This window comes from Sus scrofa, chromosome 1, assembly GCF_054392235.1.
Source record: "Sus scrofa isolate SSC_HxYL_T2T_F1_AM1 chromosome 1, Sscrofa_HxYL_maternal_Yorkshire_Landrace_v2.0, whole genome shotgun sequence".
NCBI lineage: Eukaryota > Metazoa > Chordata > Mammalia > Artiodactyla > Suidae > Sus > Sus scrofa.
The window spans coordinates 220171007-220186396 of record NC_139383.1 but is presented as its reverse complement, the minus strand read 5'-3'; the positions used below and the strand labels follow the sequence as shown (position 1 = coordinate 220186396).

General features: G+C 38.9%; 1 long non-coding RNA gene across 2 annotated transcripts in view; it reads right to left on the bottom strand.

Annotated features, from left to right (window-relative positions):
* Positions 1 to 7247: 7247 nt before the first annotated feature.
* The window catches only part of LOC106509174 (uncharacterized), a 43506-nt gene continuing 35363 nt past the window's right edge, over positions 7248 to 15390 (bottom strand). Inside the window, exons 4-6 of one of the 2 annotated variants that reach the window (XR_014821708.1) lie at positions 14580 to 14636; positions 11473 to 11655; positions 7248 to 7542 (exon numbers count right to left, since the gene is read on the bottom strand). This is a non-coding gene — a long non-coding RNA (uncharacterized LOC106509174). Of the gene's footprint in view, positions 7543 to 9824; positions 11656 to 14579; positions 14637 to 15390 lie in introns of those variants that run through there. The other variant, XR_014821707.1, reaches the window with a different exon arrangement.

Here is a 15390-nt window from a genome sequence, read left to right as displayed (position 1 = left end):
CGTCTGGATAAATTATTAGAATCCACCCAACTAAGAAAATTGAGAACTCAGGCTTGCCAACATTTATAAAAGTGTATTCTGACAGTACAAAGTGTATAGATTTCTACATACAAGGTAGATTGGAAGACTTAGAGGACAATAATAAATTACTTGAAAATCGTCTACTTCCTAAGAATTAAAAGTGAGTTCAGAAAGCAGAAAATTAATATGGTTTTCAACAATAGAAGAAGGATAAAGTTTTCATTACATTAAATAGGGACTTTTTAAATTGGGGTAAATATCATCTATGGTGAAATGCTCCAAGGTTTATGCTCCTTTATACCAATTTTGTTGATATAATTTACATTTAATAAAATGTATCTACTTAAGTATATTGCCTGATGCATTTTGACAAATGTATGTATTCTGACTTAAACAACATCACATCTTCACAGTTGAGATACAGAACTTTTCTTGAAACAGTTCCTTTAGACCTTCTCAGGTCAGCCCCTCCTCACCAGTCTGATTTTTATTGCTTGAGAATACCTTTTGCCCGACCTTGACCTTCATAACCATGGACTCATACAGTAGAAATATCCTTTTCATTTCTGGCTTCATTTACTGTTTTGTCTTGCTTGGTTTTGTTTTTTTGATAGAGTTTATTCCTTTTTATTGCTGAATAGTGTTCAACTATATAAATCAAAAACAAGTTTTATTCAGTCTCTTGGACATTTGGTTTATTTCCAGTTTTGGCTATTAGAATGAAAGCCATTATGAATATTCTCACACAGTATTTTTGCAGACATAGGCTTTCATTTCTTTGGAGAAAATACCAAGGAGTATAATTGATGAGTAGTAGGGTATGTGTGTAAAGTTATCAAAATTTCTAAAGTGGTTATATTATTTTACCAGGAATGTGATAATAAAGTACCACAAACTGGGTAGATGGATCAACAGAAATGCATTGTCTCAGATTTCAAGAATCTAGAACTCCTCAAATCAGGTGGTATGATGTCAAGGTGCTGTGTACAAACTCCCTATCAAGGCTGTAGGCAAGAATCCTTACTTGCCTTTTCCAGCTTATGATGGTTGCTGGCAATTCTTGGCATTCCTTAGCTTGTGTCCAATCTCTGCCTCTATCTTCATGGTCATCTTCCCAGTCATTTGATTTACAGTCCATCCTGTTGTGGCTTAGCAGTAACAAACCCAAATAATATCCATGAGGATGCAGGCTCCATCACTGGCTTCACTTGGTGGGTTAAAGATCCGGCATTGCCATGAGTGGTGGTGTAGGTCACAGACGAGGCTTGGATCTCGTGTTGCTGTGGCTGTGGTGTAGGCCAGCAGCTATGGCTCCGATTTGACCCCAGTCTGGGAACTTCTATATGCCTTGGGTGCAGCCCTAAAAAAAATAGTGTAAGTCTTCCAACTTTGTTCTTTTTTAGGATAGTTTTGACTATTCTAGGTACAATTTCTTTTCCATATAATTTTCAGGGTTAGCTTTTCAATTTCCACTAAAAACAAACAAACAAAAAAAACCCTGTTTGGATTTTATCAGGTTGAACTGAATATATGGTAATTAGGTTTTAATAGTTAATTTGTAAAGTCCATTTCTTGCTAAGAAAACCTCATTTTCTAAACTTTTTTTTTATTTTCCCCAAATTGCCTTATCTTTGAAAAATGTGCATAACAGTCATAACAGCCAGATCAGACTTTATTTTGAAAATCTTGGAAATCATCCAATCCATTTTAAGCTACTTTTCCTTGAAAAAAATAAAAAATAAAAGAACTTCTCAATAATTCAAGTCTGGGAAAGAATTTTTCTGACATTAGGAAAAAATATACATGCTTATGACAAGTAAAAACTGTAACTCCCAAAATGTTTTGGAAGATTTAAAAAAAAAGACACATTTCCATTTCATTTAACTCTTAGCTTCTAAATATGTCTCCAGAGTAGACTTAATAGAAAAGTATACTATTTTAATTCCATGTATTTGAATATTGAAAATTAAAAACCAAATCTATTTTTCCTCCCAGCTCTCTCTTATTCCACTATCCATTTTAATTATATATTCACCATATATGTATAGAAGGTTTGAAAAATCCACTGCACAGAAGAAAACACCTGGCATATTTTTACTTTGCAAATGTTTTCAGCCTTAGGTTGTTCTCAGTCTTGTTTGTGCTTCTTCCCACATGAAATATATTTAATGTTCAGAAAGTGAAAACTCAAAAAAAGTCTTAATTATCCTAGCCTTGTATTTTTTCAAAAATCTTGTTCTCTGATGCCTGTTGAAGAAAGCAGTGATGTATTTTGAAGAAAGCAATCCAAACACCATCCCTTCCCAGACATCCCCACTCCCTTTATCACACCTCGTTTCAATTTTCTGTGCATGAAATATCTGGATTTCAGCCCGTTATCCTTTATCTTTCCAAATCCAAAGTGAAAGAGCTGCAAAATTAAGGAATTGTTGTCTTCAGAATCACAATGATTCAAAGAAAACTGCAGCTCCCACTGAAGTGTGAAACTTAAGTCTCTGTGGTGAAGGTGCCATCTGCTGGGAAGGTGAGGGAGCACAAACCTGCATCCCTCACTGATGGAACACGGGTGATTCCTATATTCCTTCCAGCATAAGATGTAACTTCCTCTCAGTATAATATTTCCTAAAATTGATATGCATTGGAAAATCTACGTTAAAGTATAACCATGGGAACTAGTAACTTCCCCCCATCAGAGAAATATATAAACTGAGGTTACAAGGATTAAATCAATTCAGTACAGCAAAAGCTTGCAAGACTAGATCTGTTTGGAAAATGGCCTGGAGACTATGTATAAAGAAATTAATTGAATGAATTATGAGAAATCCATAAAATTAATGCTTCACTGTTATTAAAGATAGTTATGAAAAGTTTAATGAAAATGATTTATAATACTAGTAGGAAAACTAAGACAACAAAACATTCGTACCATTTAAGCCCAAACTAAGGTACTACTGTGTCCTGGTTAAGGATAAAGGATTTAGCAGGCCTGTGTTCCATTCCTACCTGTGCCATTTATTCCCTGTCTGATGCTGGGAAAGTTAGCCATGCCAAGTCTCAGATTCCTCAACAAAAATTGCCAAAAGTTACAAAATTCATACGTTTGTGGAAATTAAATGTTGGAGGTGAGGCTCTTAGAATTATCCCTGGTACAGATTACACTCTCATGGGAAGGATTTATGAGTTTATAGCAATAATAAAATAATTCAGGCCAAAACTTAAAAGTGAGCTTATGTGAAATGATTGTGATGCTTCCTTAAGTATTTCTGCATTTTCTAATTTTCTAGAGTGAACATATTTTATTTCAAAAATGAAGGAAGTAAAAATAAAAACAAGAGATACCTATTAATATTAGAAATTTGCTTATAGGCCAATGGGGCAATGACAAAGAACAGGAAGAAAATAGCTGCTCTCCGGGTTCTAATGCAAGCCTCAAGAGTGGCAGGACAGCTATAAGAAAAGCAGCTGCTCACAGGCCAATAATGTATTAGTCCTAATTACATTAGAGCTGTCTCTAAGCAATGCAGTGGGCATCACTTGAAACCTTCGGGCAGTCGGGAATATCAAGACAGAGAGGCATCTCTTCTAAAATCTTCTATACAAAGTTTTCAAAAAGCACAAAATAATTAATGCAAAGAAGTTATGGATCCATATCTTCTTCAGCAAGAATAATGCTCTTGATTTTTGCAAGTACTAAGAATTGAACAGGAATTCCCATTGTGGCTCAGGGGTTAACGAATCCGACTAGGAACCATGAGGTTGCAGGTTCCAAACCTGGCCTTGCTCAGTGGGTTAAGGATCCTGCGTTGCCGTGAGCTGTGGTATAGGTCGCAGACGCGGCTCGGATCCCGCGTTGCTGTGGCTCTGGTGTAGGCCAGCGGCTACAGCTCCAATTTCACCCCTAGCCTGGGAACCTCCATATGCTATGGGTATGGCCCTAAAAAGACAAAAGACAAAAAAAAAAATTGAACAAGCCTAGAATTTCCTCACAAATTGATACCTGCTAGAGAGGTGAGAATAAATCTAGCGCCCATGTTGGTAGTTACTATTTTCCTCTAGAATCCCACAAAAACAAATAATTCTGAAGTACAAAGACAAAAGGGAAAGTTACAATAAAGAAATTGTAAGAAAGTTTTGAAAGAGCATTACAATGCTAAAAAGCCCATACTGTGGCAGTTGGGAAATGCTAAATATACCACTGTTAACAACATGTAGCTGTTCACATATATCATGGTTGTATAACTCCTCATAGCATGAAAGTCTATTAAACTGTCCCATGAAGAAGGAATATAATGCTGCAGTTTCAGATACTTAAAACTAATCTGATGAAGGACTTTGTTTCTTGCAATTAAGATTATATCTTAATATTTCTATCTTCTTCGTGCCAGGAAATGGTTTATGTCTATGCAGCAGATAGGAATTTGCAACTTTCTACTTGGGTAACAGAAAGAGCATAACTTTAATAACATAACAGAAATAAATAACTTTTCTTTAATTAGCTTAAACTTGACTCTAAGCACCCATCCCGACAGGCTGCCAAGAAATTCAACCCCAGTCATTATTAGGATTCTCTTGTACTCCAAAGTCAAATTATACATCAAGGCTCAGGAGTTTTGTTTGGCATGGGGCAGGTGGAGAGAGCGAGCCCCAGTCATCTGGAAACAGTAACAGCTGCTGAGATGCTGATGTGCTGGCTCTCACGGTCATCACTCCTTCTGCTTGTGTCATTCTTAGAGCATGTGAACTTGTGCCCAGCATGGGAACTGCAAGGCCAGGAGGCCACTGTCACGGTCTTCACTGCTTCTGTGTCATTCCTGGGGCATGCGAACTTGTGCTCAGCATGGGAACCTCAAAACCAGGAGGCCACTGTCCCCTTCTCTCTGGTATCTTGCTGTCACAATCCTCCAGGCCAGAAGGAATTGGCCTTGGGGTCCCTGTATCTTTTACATGATTTTACCCCTTTTTGGGGCAGAGCATAAAATTTTATTTTTCAGTCAGGAAAAGCAGAAGAACGATAGGTAATTGTTTCCATACTTAATCAATCCTAACTATCCACTGCCTGGATGAGATCTCAAAACTTCCTTACTGAAGGACAGAAACTTAATATCAACACTTTTATCTTACTATAATAAAAGTCTTACATCTTCTCTATTCCCAATACCTACTCCTCACATGGGTCAGGCAGGGGTTAGGTCAAAGGTACCACAGAAATCACATGCACAGAAAAGTAAAGAGAACTTATCTTCCTAAGTGTTGGCCCATCTATCATGATTTCTCTCCTATCATCTCTGCCTGGACCAGTTAAGTAATTTGCAGGGCCAAGTGCAAAATGAAAATGTAGGGTCTCTTTTTCAAAAATTATTAGAAGTTTTAAGATAAGGACAGTAGAGCTTGAAACCAAGCACAAGACCCTTCAAAGCTGGGGCCCTTGTGTGATGGCACAGGTCACATGACCTGAAGCTGGTCCTGACCATGGTTTAGTTCAGCTCTTAGTTGCCTTCCTTGTTGTTCAGTGACCCCCTAAATGATGCTCCTTCTTTAGATTCACTCCTTTCAGCATCATCTTGTACATACCCTCCACATAGAATGCTAAAACAGACATCTGGTTCTGTCACATCCCTGTTTAAACCCTTCAATAAATCCCCTACAGGGAGATGTCCAAGTTATAACTGTGAACTTCAAGGCACCCCTCCATCTGGCCTCTAATTGACCATTGCTTTCCACTCCCTGCTTCACACGCAATGTTCCACCTGAGAGTCAAAATTAAGCTCCATTTAAGTATTACAGATTCCAACCTCAAACAACCGGAGAAAGACGGTAAAACAACACTGCATTAAACATATGCAGCCCTTCCTTTCATGTTGATGGCAATCTGTCCTTTTGGACAACCCAGCTTCCAGACATGTTATTTATCAACCAACGAAACCTCAAGAACCAGAAAATCAAATGCTGCTTTAAATACACTTGAGATTTATATTCACTGTCAATGCCATTATTTCTAACCCTGTTATAGTCTAAATTCTCAGGTTTCACCATTCATGTATTCTTTATTTTCTGCGGACCTTTTGCGCAAATCTTTATTGTACAATTGCTATGTTTTGGGCACTCTGCTAGGTGCTCAGGCTAGAACGATGAATAAGAAAAAAAAAAAAAAAAGATTAAACCCCTTCTCTCAAGGAGGCAGCATTTTAAAGGAGATGAGAAAGATAAAAAACAAAGCAATTACAATATAATGTACTGTGGCTATCATATATCAAGCCCTCACCATAAGTCAAGTATAGCATTGAGTATTTCATATGCTATACTTAGGCTGTTGCTAAACTTCACAAAGCCTGGACATTCTTATTTCTATTTGATAAATGGGAAAGCTAGGGTTCCAAGAGTATAAATAACATGTTATGGTAGGTCATAAGCCAGGACTTAAAGCCAAGTTTGATTCCAAAGCCCCTTCTTTCCCCCATGTTATGATGCTGTGTCTCATATATACTGAGAATGGTGCTCCAAAGATGGTGTGTACAAAGAAAAGAGACCAACAAACCCAACCAGGTTATGAATGACCTAAACAGAAGAGGATGAGAAGTGACAGGCCTTGTAGAAAGAGTGAAGATTGAAGAGTGCAGAATGACATGACAAAGGAAGAACACATTGAGACAAGGTCCTATTCTAGGAACTGCAAGTAGTCTGCAAGGAGAGGACCATGTATGGAATTAGGACACATAGAGCCAAAATGTTAGGCAAAGAGCCATGTCCCAAGGGCTCGGCAGGCCACCTAAAGAGCTCAAGCATTCAAGGTGATGAGGGGTCATGGAGAAGATTGAGGGGGTCATGGGAAGTGATATATCAGGTTTGAATTTTAAGAAAACAATCTGTTACCAGTTTGGAAAGCATATCAAAGGAGCAAGCTACCACTGGCAGAAAGACCATGAGGCAAGCCCTTGAAGTCTACGGAGAAATGGAGATGGCCTAAACAAAGTCAATGCGAAGGAAAATAAAGAGACTATTTAAAGAGATAAATAACAAGAAGAGAGATTTGGTGATCAATCAAATCAGGACTTTGTGATAAGTGTGAAAAAGGAGAGTAGGTAAACTCTAAGGGTTCCTAATTTAAATATTGGAGCAGATGGTTCTTAACCCAATTGCTCACTTAGATCTAGAACCCCAAGTAGCAGACCTTTGAAATGTTATTTTCTGTCATAATCTTCCATTTAAGAAACATGACTACATTTATCTTTTTCTTTTCTTCAGAATTGAAGCAATCCTTTATTCCTTCTTCCCTGAATCACATTGCTTTGCTGTTGTCTCTTTTTAATGAAAGGGACTATTTGAGTTCAGTGATTACTAATGAACATGGTTGCCTTTCTTCTCAATTATTTTCTAAGAAACCATTAGTCTTCCAGGAGGAAATCTTCCTCAACTTACGTGTGTGGGAAACCCTTACACTGTGATCACTCTCCGCAGTATACACAGCATTTTCATGAAAAATTTCCATTTGATCCCCTGGGAGCTGGAGAGGAATTCAATTTCCTATTTTAAAATGTGGAAAAGGAAACTTTCAGAAAGCATGTATCATTCCCATTCAAAAGGGGCATAACCCAGGTCAATCTAGTTTTCTGAAAAGGTGGGCATTCATCCTCAGTTCTCCCTCCTGCAGCCATGTTTGACTTTTCTTGACCAGCCACAAAGCAACCAACATGTGCACTGTAATTAGGCATGAGAATTTATTAAAAAAAACAAAAAAAAAACCATAAGGAACCAACAACTTTCAGGATCTGGGGAAGATAAGGCTCAAGCCAGTTTCTATTAAATAAGGATTCATCTGGTCACTTGAATTTCCTCCCCACCCTCCTGAGACAGTATGTGTGATTGGATTTAGGCTGTTTGCACCATGCAGTGGATCAGCTAATTGCTCCTCTGCTTCCTATAAGGACAATTGGCTACATTGGTTAGAAAACCAACCCAGGGAATAGGCTATGAAATTGGTATTGGGGCTTTGGCAGCAGACTAGCTGATCAGGATACTGAATGAAAAGCTGAAACACAAAGCACAGCTTGTTTAGTTCTTTTTTTTTTTTTAACAGTAATTTCTAGTGGCGGAGACAGATGTTTCTTGAAGTGGCAAGAGATTTGCAAAGCAGAATGTTATAGCACTTACTGTAATTGCTTTATTAATATTGTATGTGTTTATGGCTTCTATCCTTTGGCTTGTGGCACCTCTTATTTCAAATGACTTTAGGTTTCCTGATGACTGGCAGTTAATCATTACTTTGGAGATACTTTGAGTCACGTATGCAGCTTTGCCCCTGCATAGGGAATTATTCCATATGAATCGGCATTTTTATTTGCTTTTATTACACTTAGAAGCCCTCAGGGGGCAGTGAAACACCATCAGAGACAGCAGTCCTATATCTGCAAAGGAACCTCTAGTTTGCCAAGAAATAAACACCCAGTTACCTGCCCATCCCTGCAAAGGAAATAACCTATTATACCCCCAGCCAAGTCTCTGGATTTAATGTATCATGAGAAAGACCTAAGAGATTTTAATCCAGGATCTTGAAAGGACTGGATCTATTTGGGGGAGTCAAGTCTGTAATAGGCAGATTCAAAATAACTTATTTTTTGTGCTTGCTTTACTTTGTTTCGAAAAGTAGAGACCTTATTTTAATTATCTTCCAATATGCGATTAAAAAGCAGGAAGAAGGAACTGATAAGGAAATAAATCAAAACATGCAAGTTAAATTCAGAGTTGACATTTTTGGAGAAGGTTGGTAGGTTGCTCAGCAGCTATCGTATTTTCTTCTTTCCCTTCCCAAGCCAATCGTAGTAGCTCCTACTTGTGCCTCATCTTCTCTCAGAAGACTGGCTCTTCACTGTCTTTGCCCACAGGGCTTTCCTAGGTGAGGAGGGGCAGGGGACATTGTTTGGGAGTTTCCTTCTGAATTTCATGGTTGACATTGTGGTTTTTTTGTTTGTTTGTTTATTGTCTGCTCCCGCGGCACATGGAGGTTCCCAGGCTAGGGGTCTAATTGGATCTGTAGCTGCCGGCCTACACCACAGCCACAGCAATGCCAGATTTGAGCTGTGTCTGTGACCTACGCCACAGCTCACGGCAACGCTGGATCTTTAACCCACTGAGCAAGGCCAGGGATTGAACCCGCAACCTCACGGTTCTTAGTTGGATTCGTTAACCACTGAGCCACGACAGGAACTCCCAGGTTAACATTGTTATAATTTTCTTTAGGGTTTCCCCTAATGACAGCCCTGTGGGTTAAGTGTAGGTTCCACTCAACCAAAGATCATAAAGGGTGCATGGAAAAAACAGCCAAGTCTACAGAAAGATGCTGATCACTGAGTCGTTTCTGCAAACTGCTGAGACTTCCTTGCAACACAACCAGCAGTGAAGGATGGAGCCAGGTGTGATGTATTCCATGTTCATTACCATGTTGTGACAGTCTGATTCCTTTGTGCAAAGAAATACAACTGGAAGCCTCCAGACTCACTGGTAGGAAAGAAGCATCTTTCTTTGATTCACGCCTTGAGGAGGAAGCCTTCTCAATATTTAATTTTAGTCTAACATGTCACACTTTTTCCATGCCAAGAACTAGCCTACCGGTGATGCATAATTCATAGTAGTGGACAAGAGCCACAGCAGTGCTCCTAGACAGATGCTGATGAGAGGTGCTATGCAGCAGTCAGCTCTGTCAACTTCCCAGAGACTTTTGGACTAAGGTGTTTTTAAAGTTGATCAACATAAACTCCTTATATATAGACAGAAATCATTTAATGGAAAAAAGAAAAAAAAAACAAAAATGGAGTAAAAAGTTGATTTTTTAATATACTTTGTCCAAGAGGGATAAACAAGTGCAGCTTAGAGCTAATCACAGACAAACTTTCTGGACTTCAGATTCTCCATGTGTGCCGATGGCTCTTCTTTAATAATGAGGGTGAAATGGATTTTAAAACTAGCCAAGACAAAGAAACAGGGTTGCAAGATGCTCCATTACTGTGGTCTATAGTATGCAAATAGTTTGAAGTTAAGCCCACCATGGTCAGAAAATATCAAATGATAAGAATTACTGGAATCTACCTTGAACCCTGACAAATACATAGTTGCCTCTGTTTTTATCTTCAACCATAAACTCTCTCTCCCACATCTGATCTACTTCCACTCTTTTCAAAAGAGACTTAAATTCTACCTTGCTGATATCAAAAAAAAAAAAGTGGAGCTAAATATCTATGGAAGTTACATTTCTGTACTTAAGCTAATACCATCTTGCAGGTAAAGAGATTATTTCTAAAGGCCAGGTTGCCATATAATATTATTAAAATACTTCCATTCCCTCAAGCTGTTCAATAGCACAACAATCTGATGCATTAACATACTGCATAGTGAAAAGGCTGCACTTGCTACATTTTCCCGATTTTGTTTCATTTAAAATATTGTGTACAAAATAAGTCATGTTCAAGATATCGCTTGTCCACAACATCCTGAAGTGCTTTGACAGCTATGAGATTTTTTTAGTAACTAAGCCATGTATACATGCATTTGTTCCCCGTTAATGCTTTTTATAAAATTTTTTTGGGTACCACCAGCATTTGATTTCACTTTTCATTATGGGTAGTTCTTGAGCCATGCATTTTTTTTCTGGGTTGTAACCAACTTTCCAAATGGATACTGCTAATTGGAAGCTACCCCATTTTACCTGTATCCTATAGTGGATGCCTTCCTAGTCCACAGTAGAATTGTGCCCAATAAAGAAAGAAGAAAGGAGGGAAGAAAGGAAGGAAGGAGGAAGAGGGTGGGGGGAGAGAGAGAGAGAGAGGGAAGGAAGGAAGGAGGAAGGAAAGAAGGAAGGGAGGAGGGAAGGGGAGAGAAAGAAAGAACCTCATGGATATTTTCCCTCCAATTTCTCATTTCCTTCAGTTCCAAGATGTGCAATTCTGAAGAATATTATGTTCCCTGGGCTGATCAGTATTCTCTTTCAATAAAACCACAGGACATAGCTGTTGGGCACAGAAACTAAATGTCATGAATTCAGTGCCCTGCTACTTGGCAGGAAACTCTGGCTGCATGCTTTTTATGTAATGTTTTTTTCACCTTCACTCTCTTATTGTGCTTTTTTCAAAAAAAGTTAGACAGTAATAACTAGTACATTTACACACCGCAGTTAATGATCGTAATAGTATAAGGTAAGAGGATAAATACTCATTAACACAAAAAAAGTACAGTATAACCCTACAATGAATAGAAAAAATTATTTCAGCAGTTAATGAAAACATGGATACATTTGACAGAATTACTTAGGGGAAGAAAATCACTTGCATGCCTCCTGGGGTCAAATTAACTGGGTGTGTATGTGTTTAATCCTTTCAGGACTGTAAAGTATAATTGTTGTAAACTGCCACTCTCCTTGCCTCCTGCCCCAGTCTGAGTAGGCACCCCCCAGCTCTATCTTACCTTCTGGTAGCTAATGTGAGTTTCTCTTCCCAAGATGCATCACCATGTCTGCAGGAAAGGTGGCTAATAATGCCTTTCTGGGAAATCCTAGATTCTCTTCCCTGGGGTTAATTGTTGATCGAATAATGGACAATCAGAGAAGTAGCCATTTGGATGAAGACGACAGAAAGGAGTGGAGGGGGGCTATGGCCAGAACAAGGAAAAAAAAAATACTTTCAAAATCATTCTATACATTATCTAATTTCACTTTTCATTATCAGTTAGCACTTCTACATCTTTTGTTACTGTACCCTGAATTAATTTGCTGTTCAGACTAATTAAATTAAATATAGACTAATTAAAGGGCTTTCCATGATCACCTTGTTGCTTGCTAATCTAGCCAATGACAAAGAGTTTTCCCTGGCATATATGGAATATATACCCCCAAGGAGAAGGTACTCATCACATATACAGAGCTAATCTATCAAAATTCAGATGAGTAAAATAATCTTAGCTAAATACATTAGGAGATGATTTAATAAGATTAGTAAATGGGCAAAGTCTAGGATCTGACAATTACTGATTAGAAATGTGATAAAAGTGAAGAAATTCTCTTGAGACAATTAACTTGTGAAGGAAATTCACTCTATAATTCTTTTTTTTTTCTTTTTTTGTCTTTTTAGGGCCACACCCAAGGCATATGGAGGTTTCCAGGCTAGGGGTAGACTCGCAGCTGTACCCACTGGCATATGCCACAGCAACACCAGATCTGAGCCGCATCTGCAAACTACACCACAGCTCATGGCAATGCTGGATCCTTAATCCACTGATCAAGGTCAGGGATCTGACCTCCATCCTCATGGATACTAGTCAGATTCGTTTCTGCTAAGCCATGACAGGAACTCCTTATTCTATGATTCTTGCAATTGGAGATGAATCATTTAACTACTGCAACTACTGTAGCCCTCAGCTGAATCATAGCATCTATAAAAGATCAGGGTTGGGCAAAGTGTCTACAACTCTAGATTTATTTAATTTAGGTAACTTTGAAAATTTGTGATTATTATCTAAAAGGGAAAAAGGGCTTCAGAAGATGAGAACATGAATATATCATCTTAGGTTTCTTGATAACATAAACTTTAGCAATCTAGGTTTCAGTAAGCTGTGTGTAGAAATACATGGCATTCTACCACCAGAGAATCGAAAAATATCCCTAAGAAAGGGTGGGAGGCACTAAAAGTTTCAAGCAATCACAGAGAAAAAGAAAAGGAAAACAATCTAAGGAAATGAGTATCTTGGAAGCAGACATGAAAGGGGAATTTGGAGACAAAATGATTACTGGGGGAGAAGGGGTGGAGATGTCCTTAAAAGACAAAGGAGAGGGAAGTAGGTTTGGGTAAGGAAGCCCTTAGGTGTCTGTGCAGATCTGACCCTTGTGAAAGAGGGCAGGGAGGGGGCAGGATTGGGCAGGGAGCTTCAGATAAACTCTCAGCCAACCCAGTAGGAACTATAGGTAGAAACTACTAAATAAAAGTATCCTGCCAAAATGGCCAGGCCCTGGAATCCCCCTGCCATGTTCAGGCATTGGCTGTGGACTTCCCAGAAAGTCTGTAGCCTTGGCCCAAAGCTAAGGTGGTATGTGTCATTGTAGTTTGATTTGCATTTCCCTGATTAGTGACGCTGAGCACCTTTTTACATACCTCCTGTTGGCCATTTGCATATCTTTGTTGAAGGATAGTTATTATAAAAAAATAAAAAATAAAAAAAACCCTCAAGAGACAAGTGTTGGTGAAGCTGTGGAGAAAAGGATAGCTGTGCTCTGTTGATGGGAATTAAAAACAGTATGAAGGGTCCTCTGAAAGTTCAAAGCAGAATTACTTCTGGGTATATATCTAAGGGAATCTAAATCAGGATCTTGTTAATATATATTCTCATATTTATTGTACCATTATTCACAATAGCCATGGAAACAACCTAAAAGTTCATCAATAGACAGTGTAAACTATTTTTTAATTTAATACCCTTTTAGTCTTCCACTTTGCTCTACTGCATCTTGTAACATATTGCATTGTACCATGTGTGAGGTACTACAGCATCTTTTCTAGTATCATATAAAACCACATGGCTCATCTAGTCAATGCCAATGGGTTAATTCAGTTCAGTTATTTTTTCTATGCACCAATGTAACATTGTAATGTGTTTATTTGAATATCTTAAAATACCACAGGTTATCATGATAGCTATGTAACTTTCATTGATAAATCGAAATGAATAATTTTACAATGATAATATTAACTCATTTTTTTAGTTCAGCAACATAAGTATGGAAGGCTTTTCTATTTTAAAATAAAGACATCAGTGGAAATGATAAAGTTAGTTTTATAAGTGAAACATTAAAGAAAAAAGAAGGAAGAATATCTGTGACAAATAACATATCAAATGGAAAGTAAAATTTGTTGGGGGAAGAAAAACAGCTGCTTATTATATAAAACTATAAAAAAAATCAAGATATATGACTCTATGCACTTGTAAAAAACCTATACAGAGTGGATGTTTTGGTGAGGGTGCATTTGGATAAGATTAACATTTAAATCAATGCACTTGCATAAAGCATGTTGCCTTCCATCTTGCGGGTGGCCCTCATTCAATCAGTCAAAGGCCTGAATAGAACAAAAGGCTGACCTCCCCTGAGCAGATGGCCTTCAGACTTGAACCACAACATCTGCTCTTCCCTGGGTCTCCAGCCTGCCAGCCCACCCTGAGGACCTTGGACCTGCCAACCTCCATGAGCATGGGAGCCAATTCCTTTCATCAGTCTCTTTATGTATATTCTCTAATGGTTCTGTTCTCAGGATAACCCTGACTCATGGACACTACAACTCACACCACCACTGAGTAGACGAGTCCCACTGCCCAGGCCTGTCATACTTGTATCCCTGTGGATGGTCAGGACAGGGACTCTGAGAACAGGTTTTAATTTCCCTCCTCCGGATTTCCCTTTGGACAGGCCTGTTTCTGAGGACTCACTGTAATAACTGACATCCTCAGAGACTGTCAATCTGGGTCCTCGTGGAAAAGAGTTTAAGGTTAACCCCCAGGAAGCACAGAGATGAATGGCAGAAACGCACCTGTGAGTTAGTGTCCCCCTTCGTGTCAATGATCCTCTTCCTGGTCCTGCAATGAGACTGAAAGAAAAAAAAGCATGAGAGTCTGGGGCGTCATCCCCATTCCCTACTATCTAGAAAAGCTGCCAATGTGCATTATCTGTGAATAATATGCTTTTCTGAATTGAACTTATTAAGACCAACTTTCCATGTCTGTTATTCATTTTTAAAGTGGATAAATTGATTGTCCATTGTTTCTTCTCTGAAGAACTCTGAAAAGGTAGCAAAGGAGAGGCCTTCAGGTGACATTTCCACCAGCAGTCCCTTACTAAAGAAGGGCCCAGATCCTCAGATATTCTGAACCTTCCACACTCCATCCAATGGAATTCTGTTCCCCGAGCAGAGGGGGTTACATCTGATCAGAGCTCAGCACTGCTCTCCAGATCAGTCTCACACAGGAGGCGCCATCCTGGGGCGGCTGAGACAGAAGGCAGCTGATGAACAATGTTGAGAATGATCCTCCTCCAGCATCTTAAATACTTTAAAAAACCAAATTAGCACCACTGAAAAATGATATTTGGGATTTACCCCAGGAACATCTATCATACCCAGGCAGACGGTCTGTGAATCTGGGGTGGAAGCCCCAGTCTCCACTCTGACACCTTTCCTGCCCAATTTGTTCCCCTAGAAGGATGATGCCCTGCTACTTCCTGAGAGTTCTCATTTCAAGGGTCTCTGCTCCAAGCGACTTAGAAAAGTGAGAAGAACAGAATAAAACAAGGCCCAACCTCCTGGGAACTAGGTCTAGCTTCTTCTCTGATTTAGAGCCTTTCCC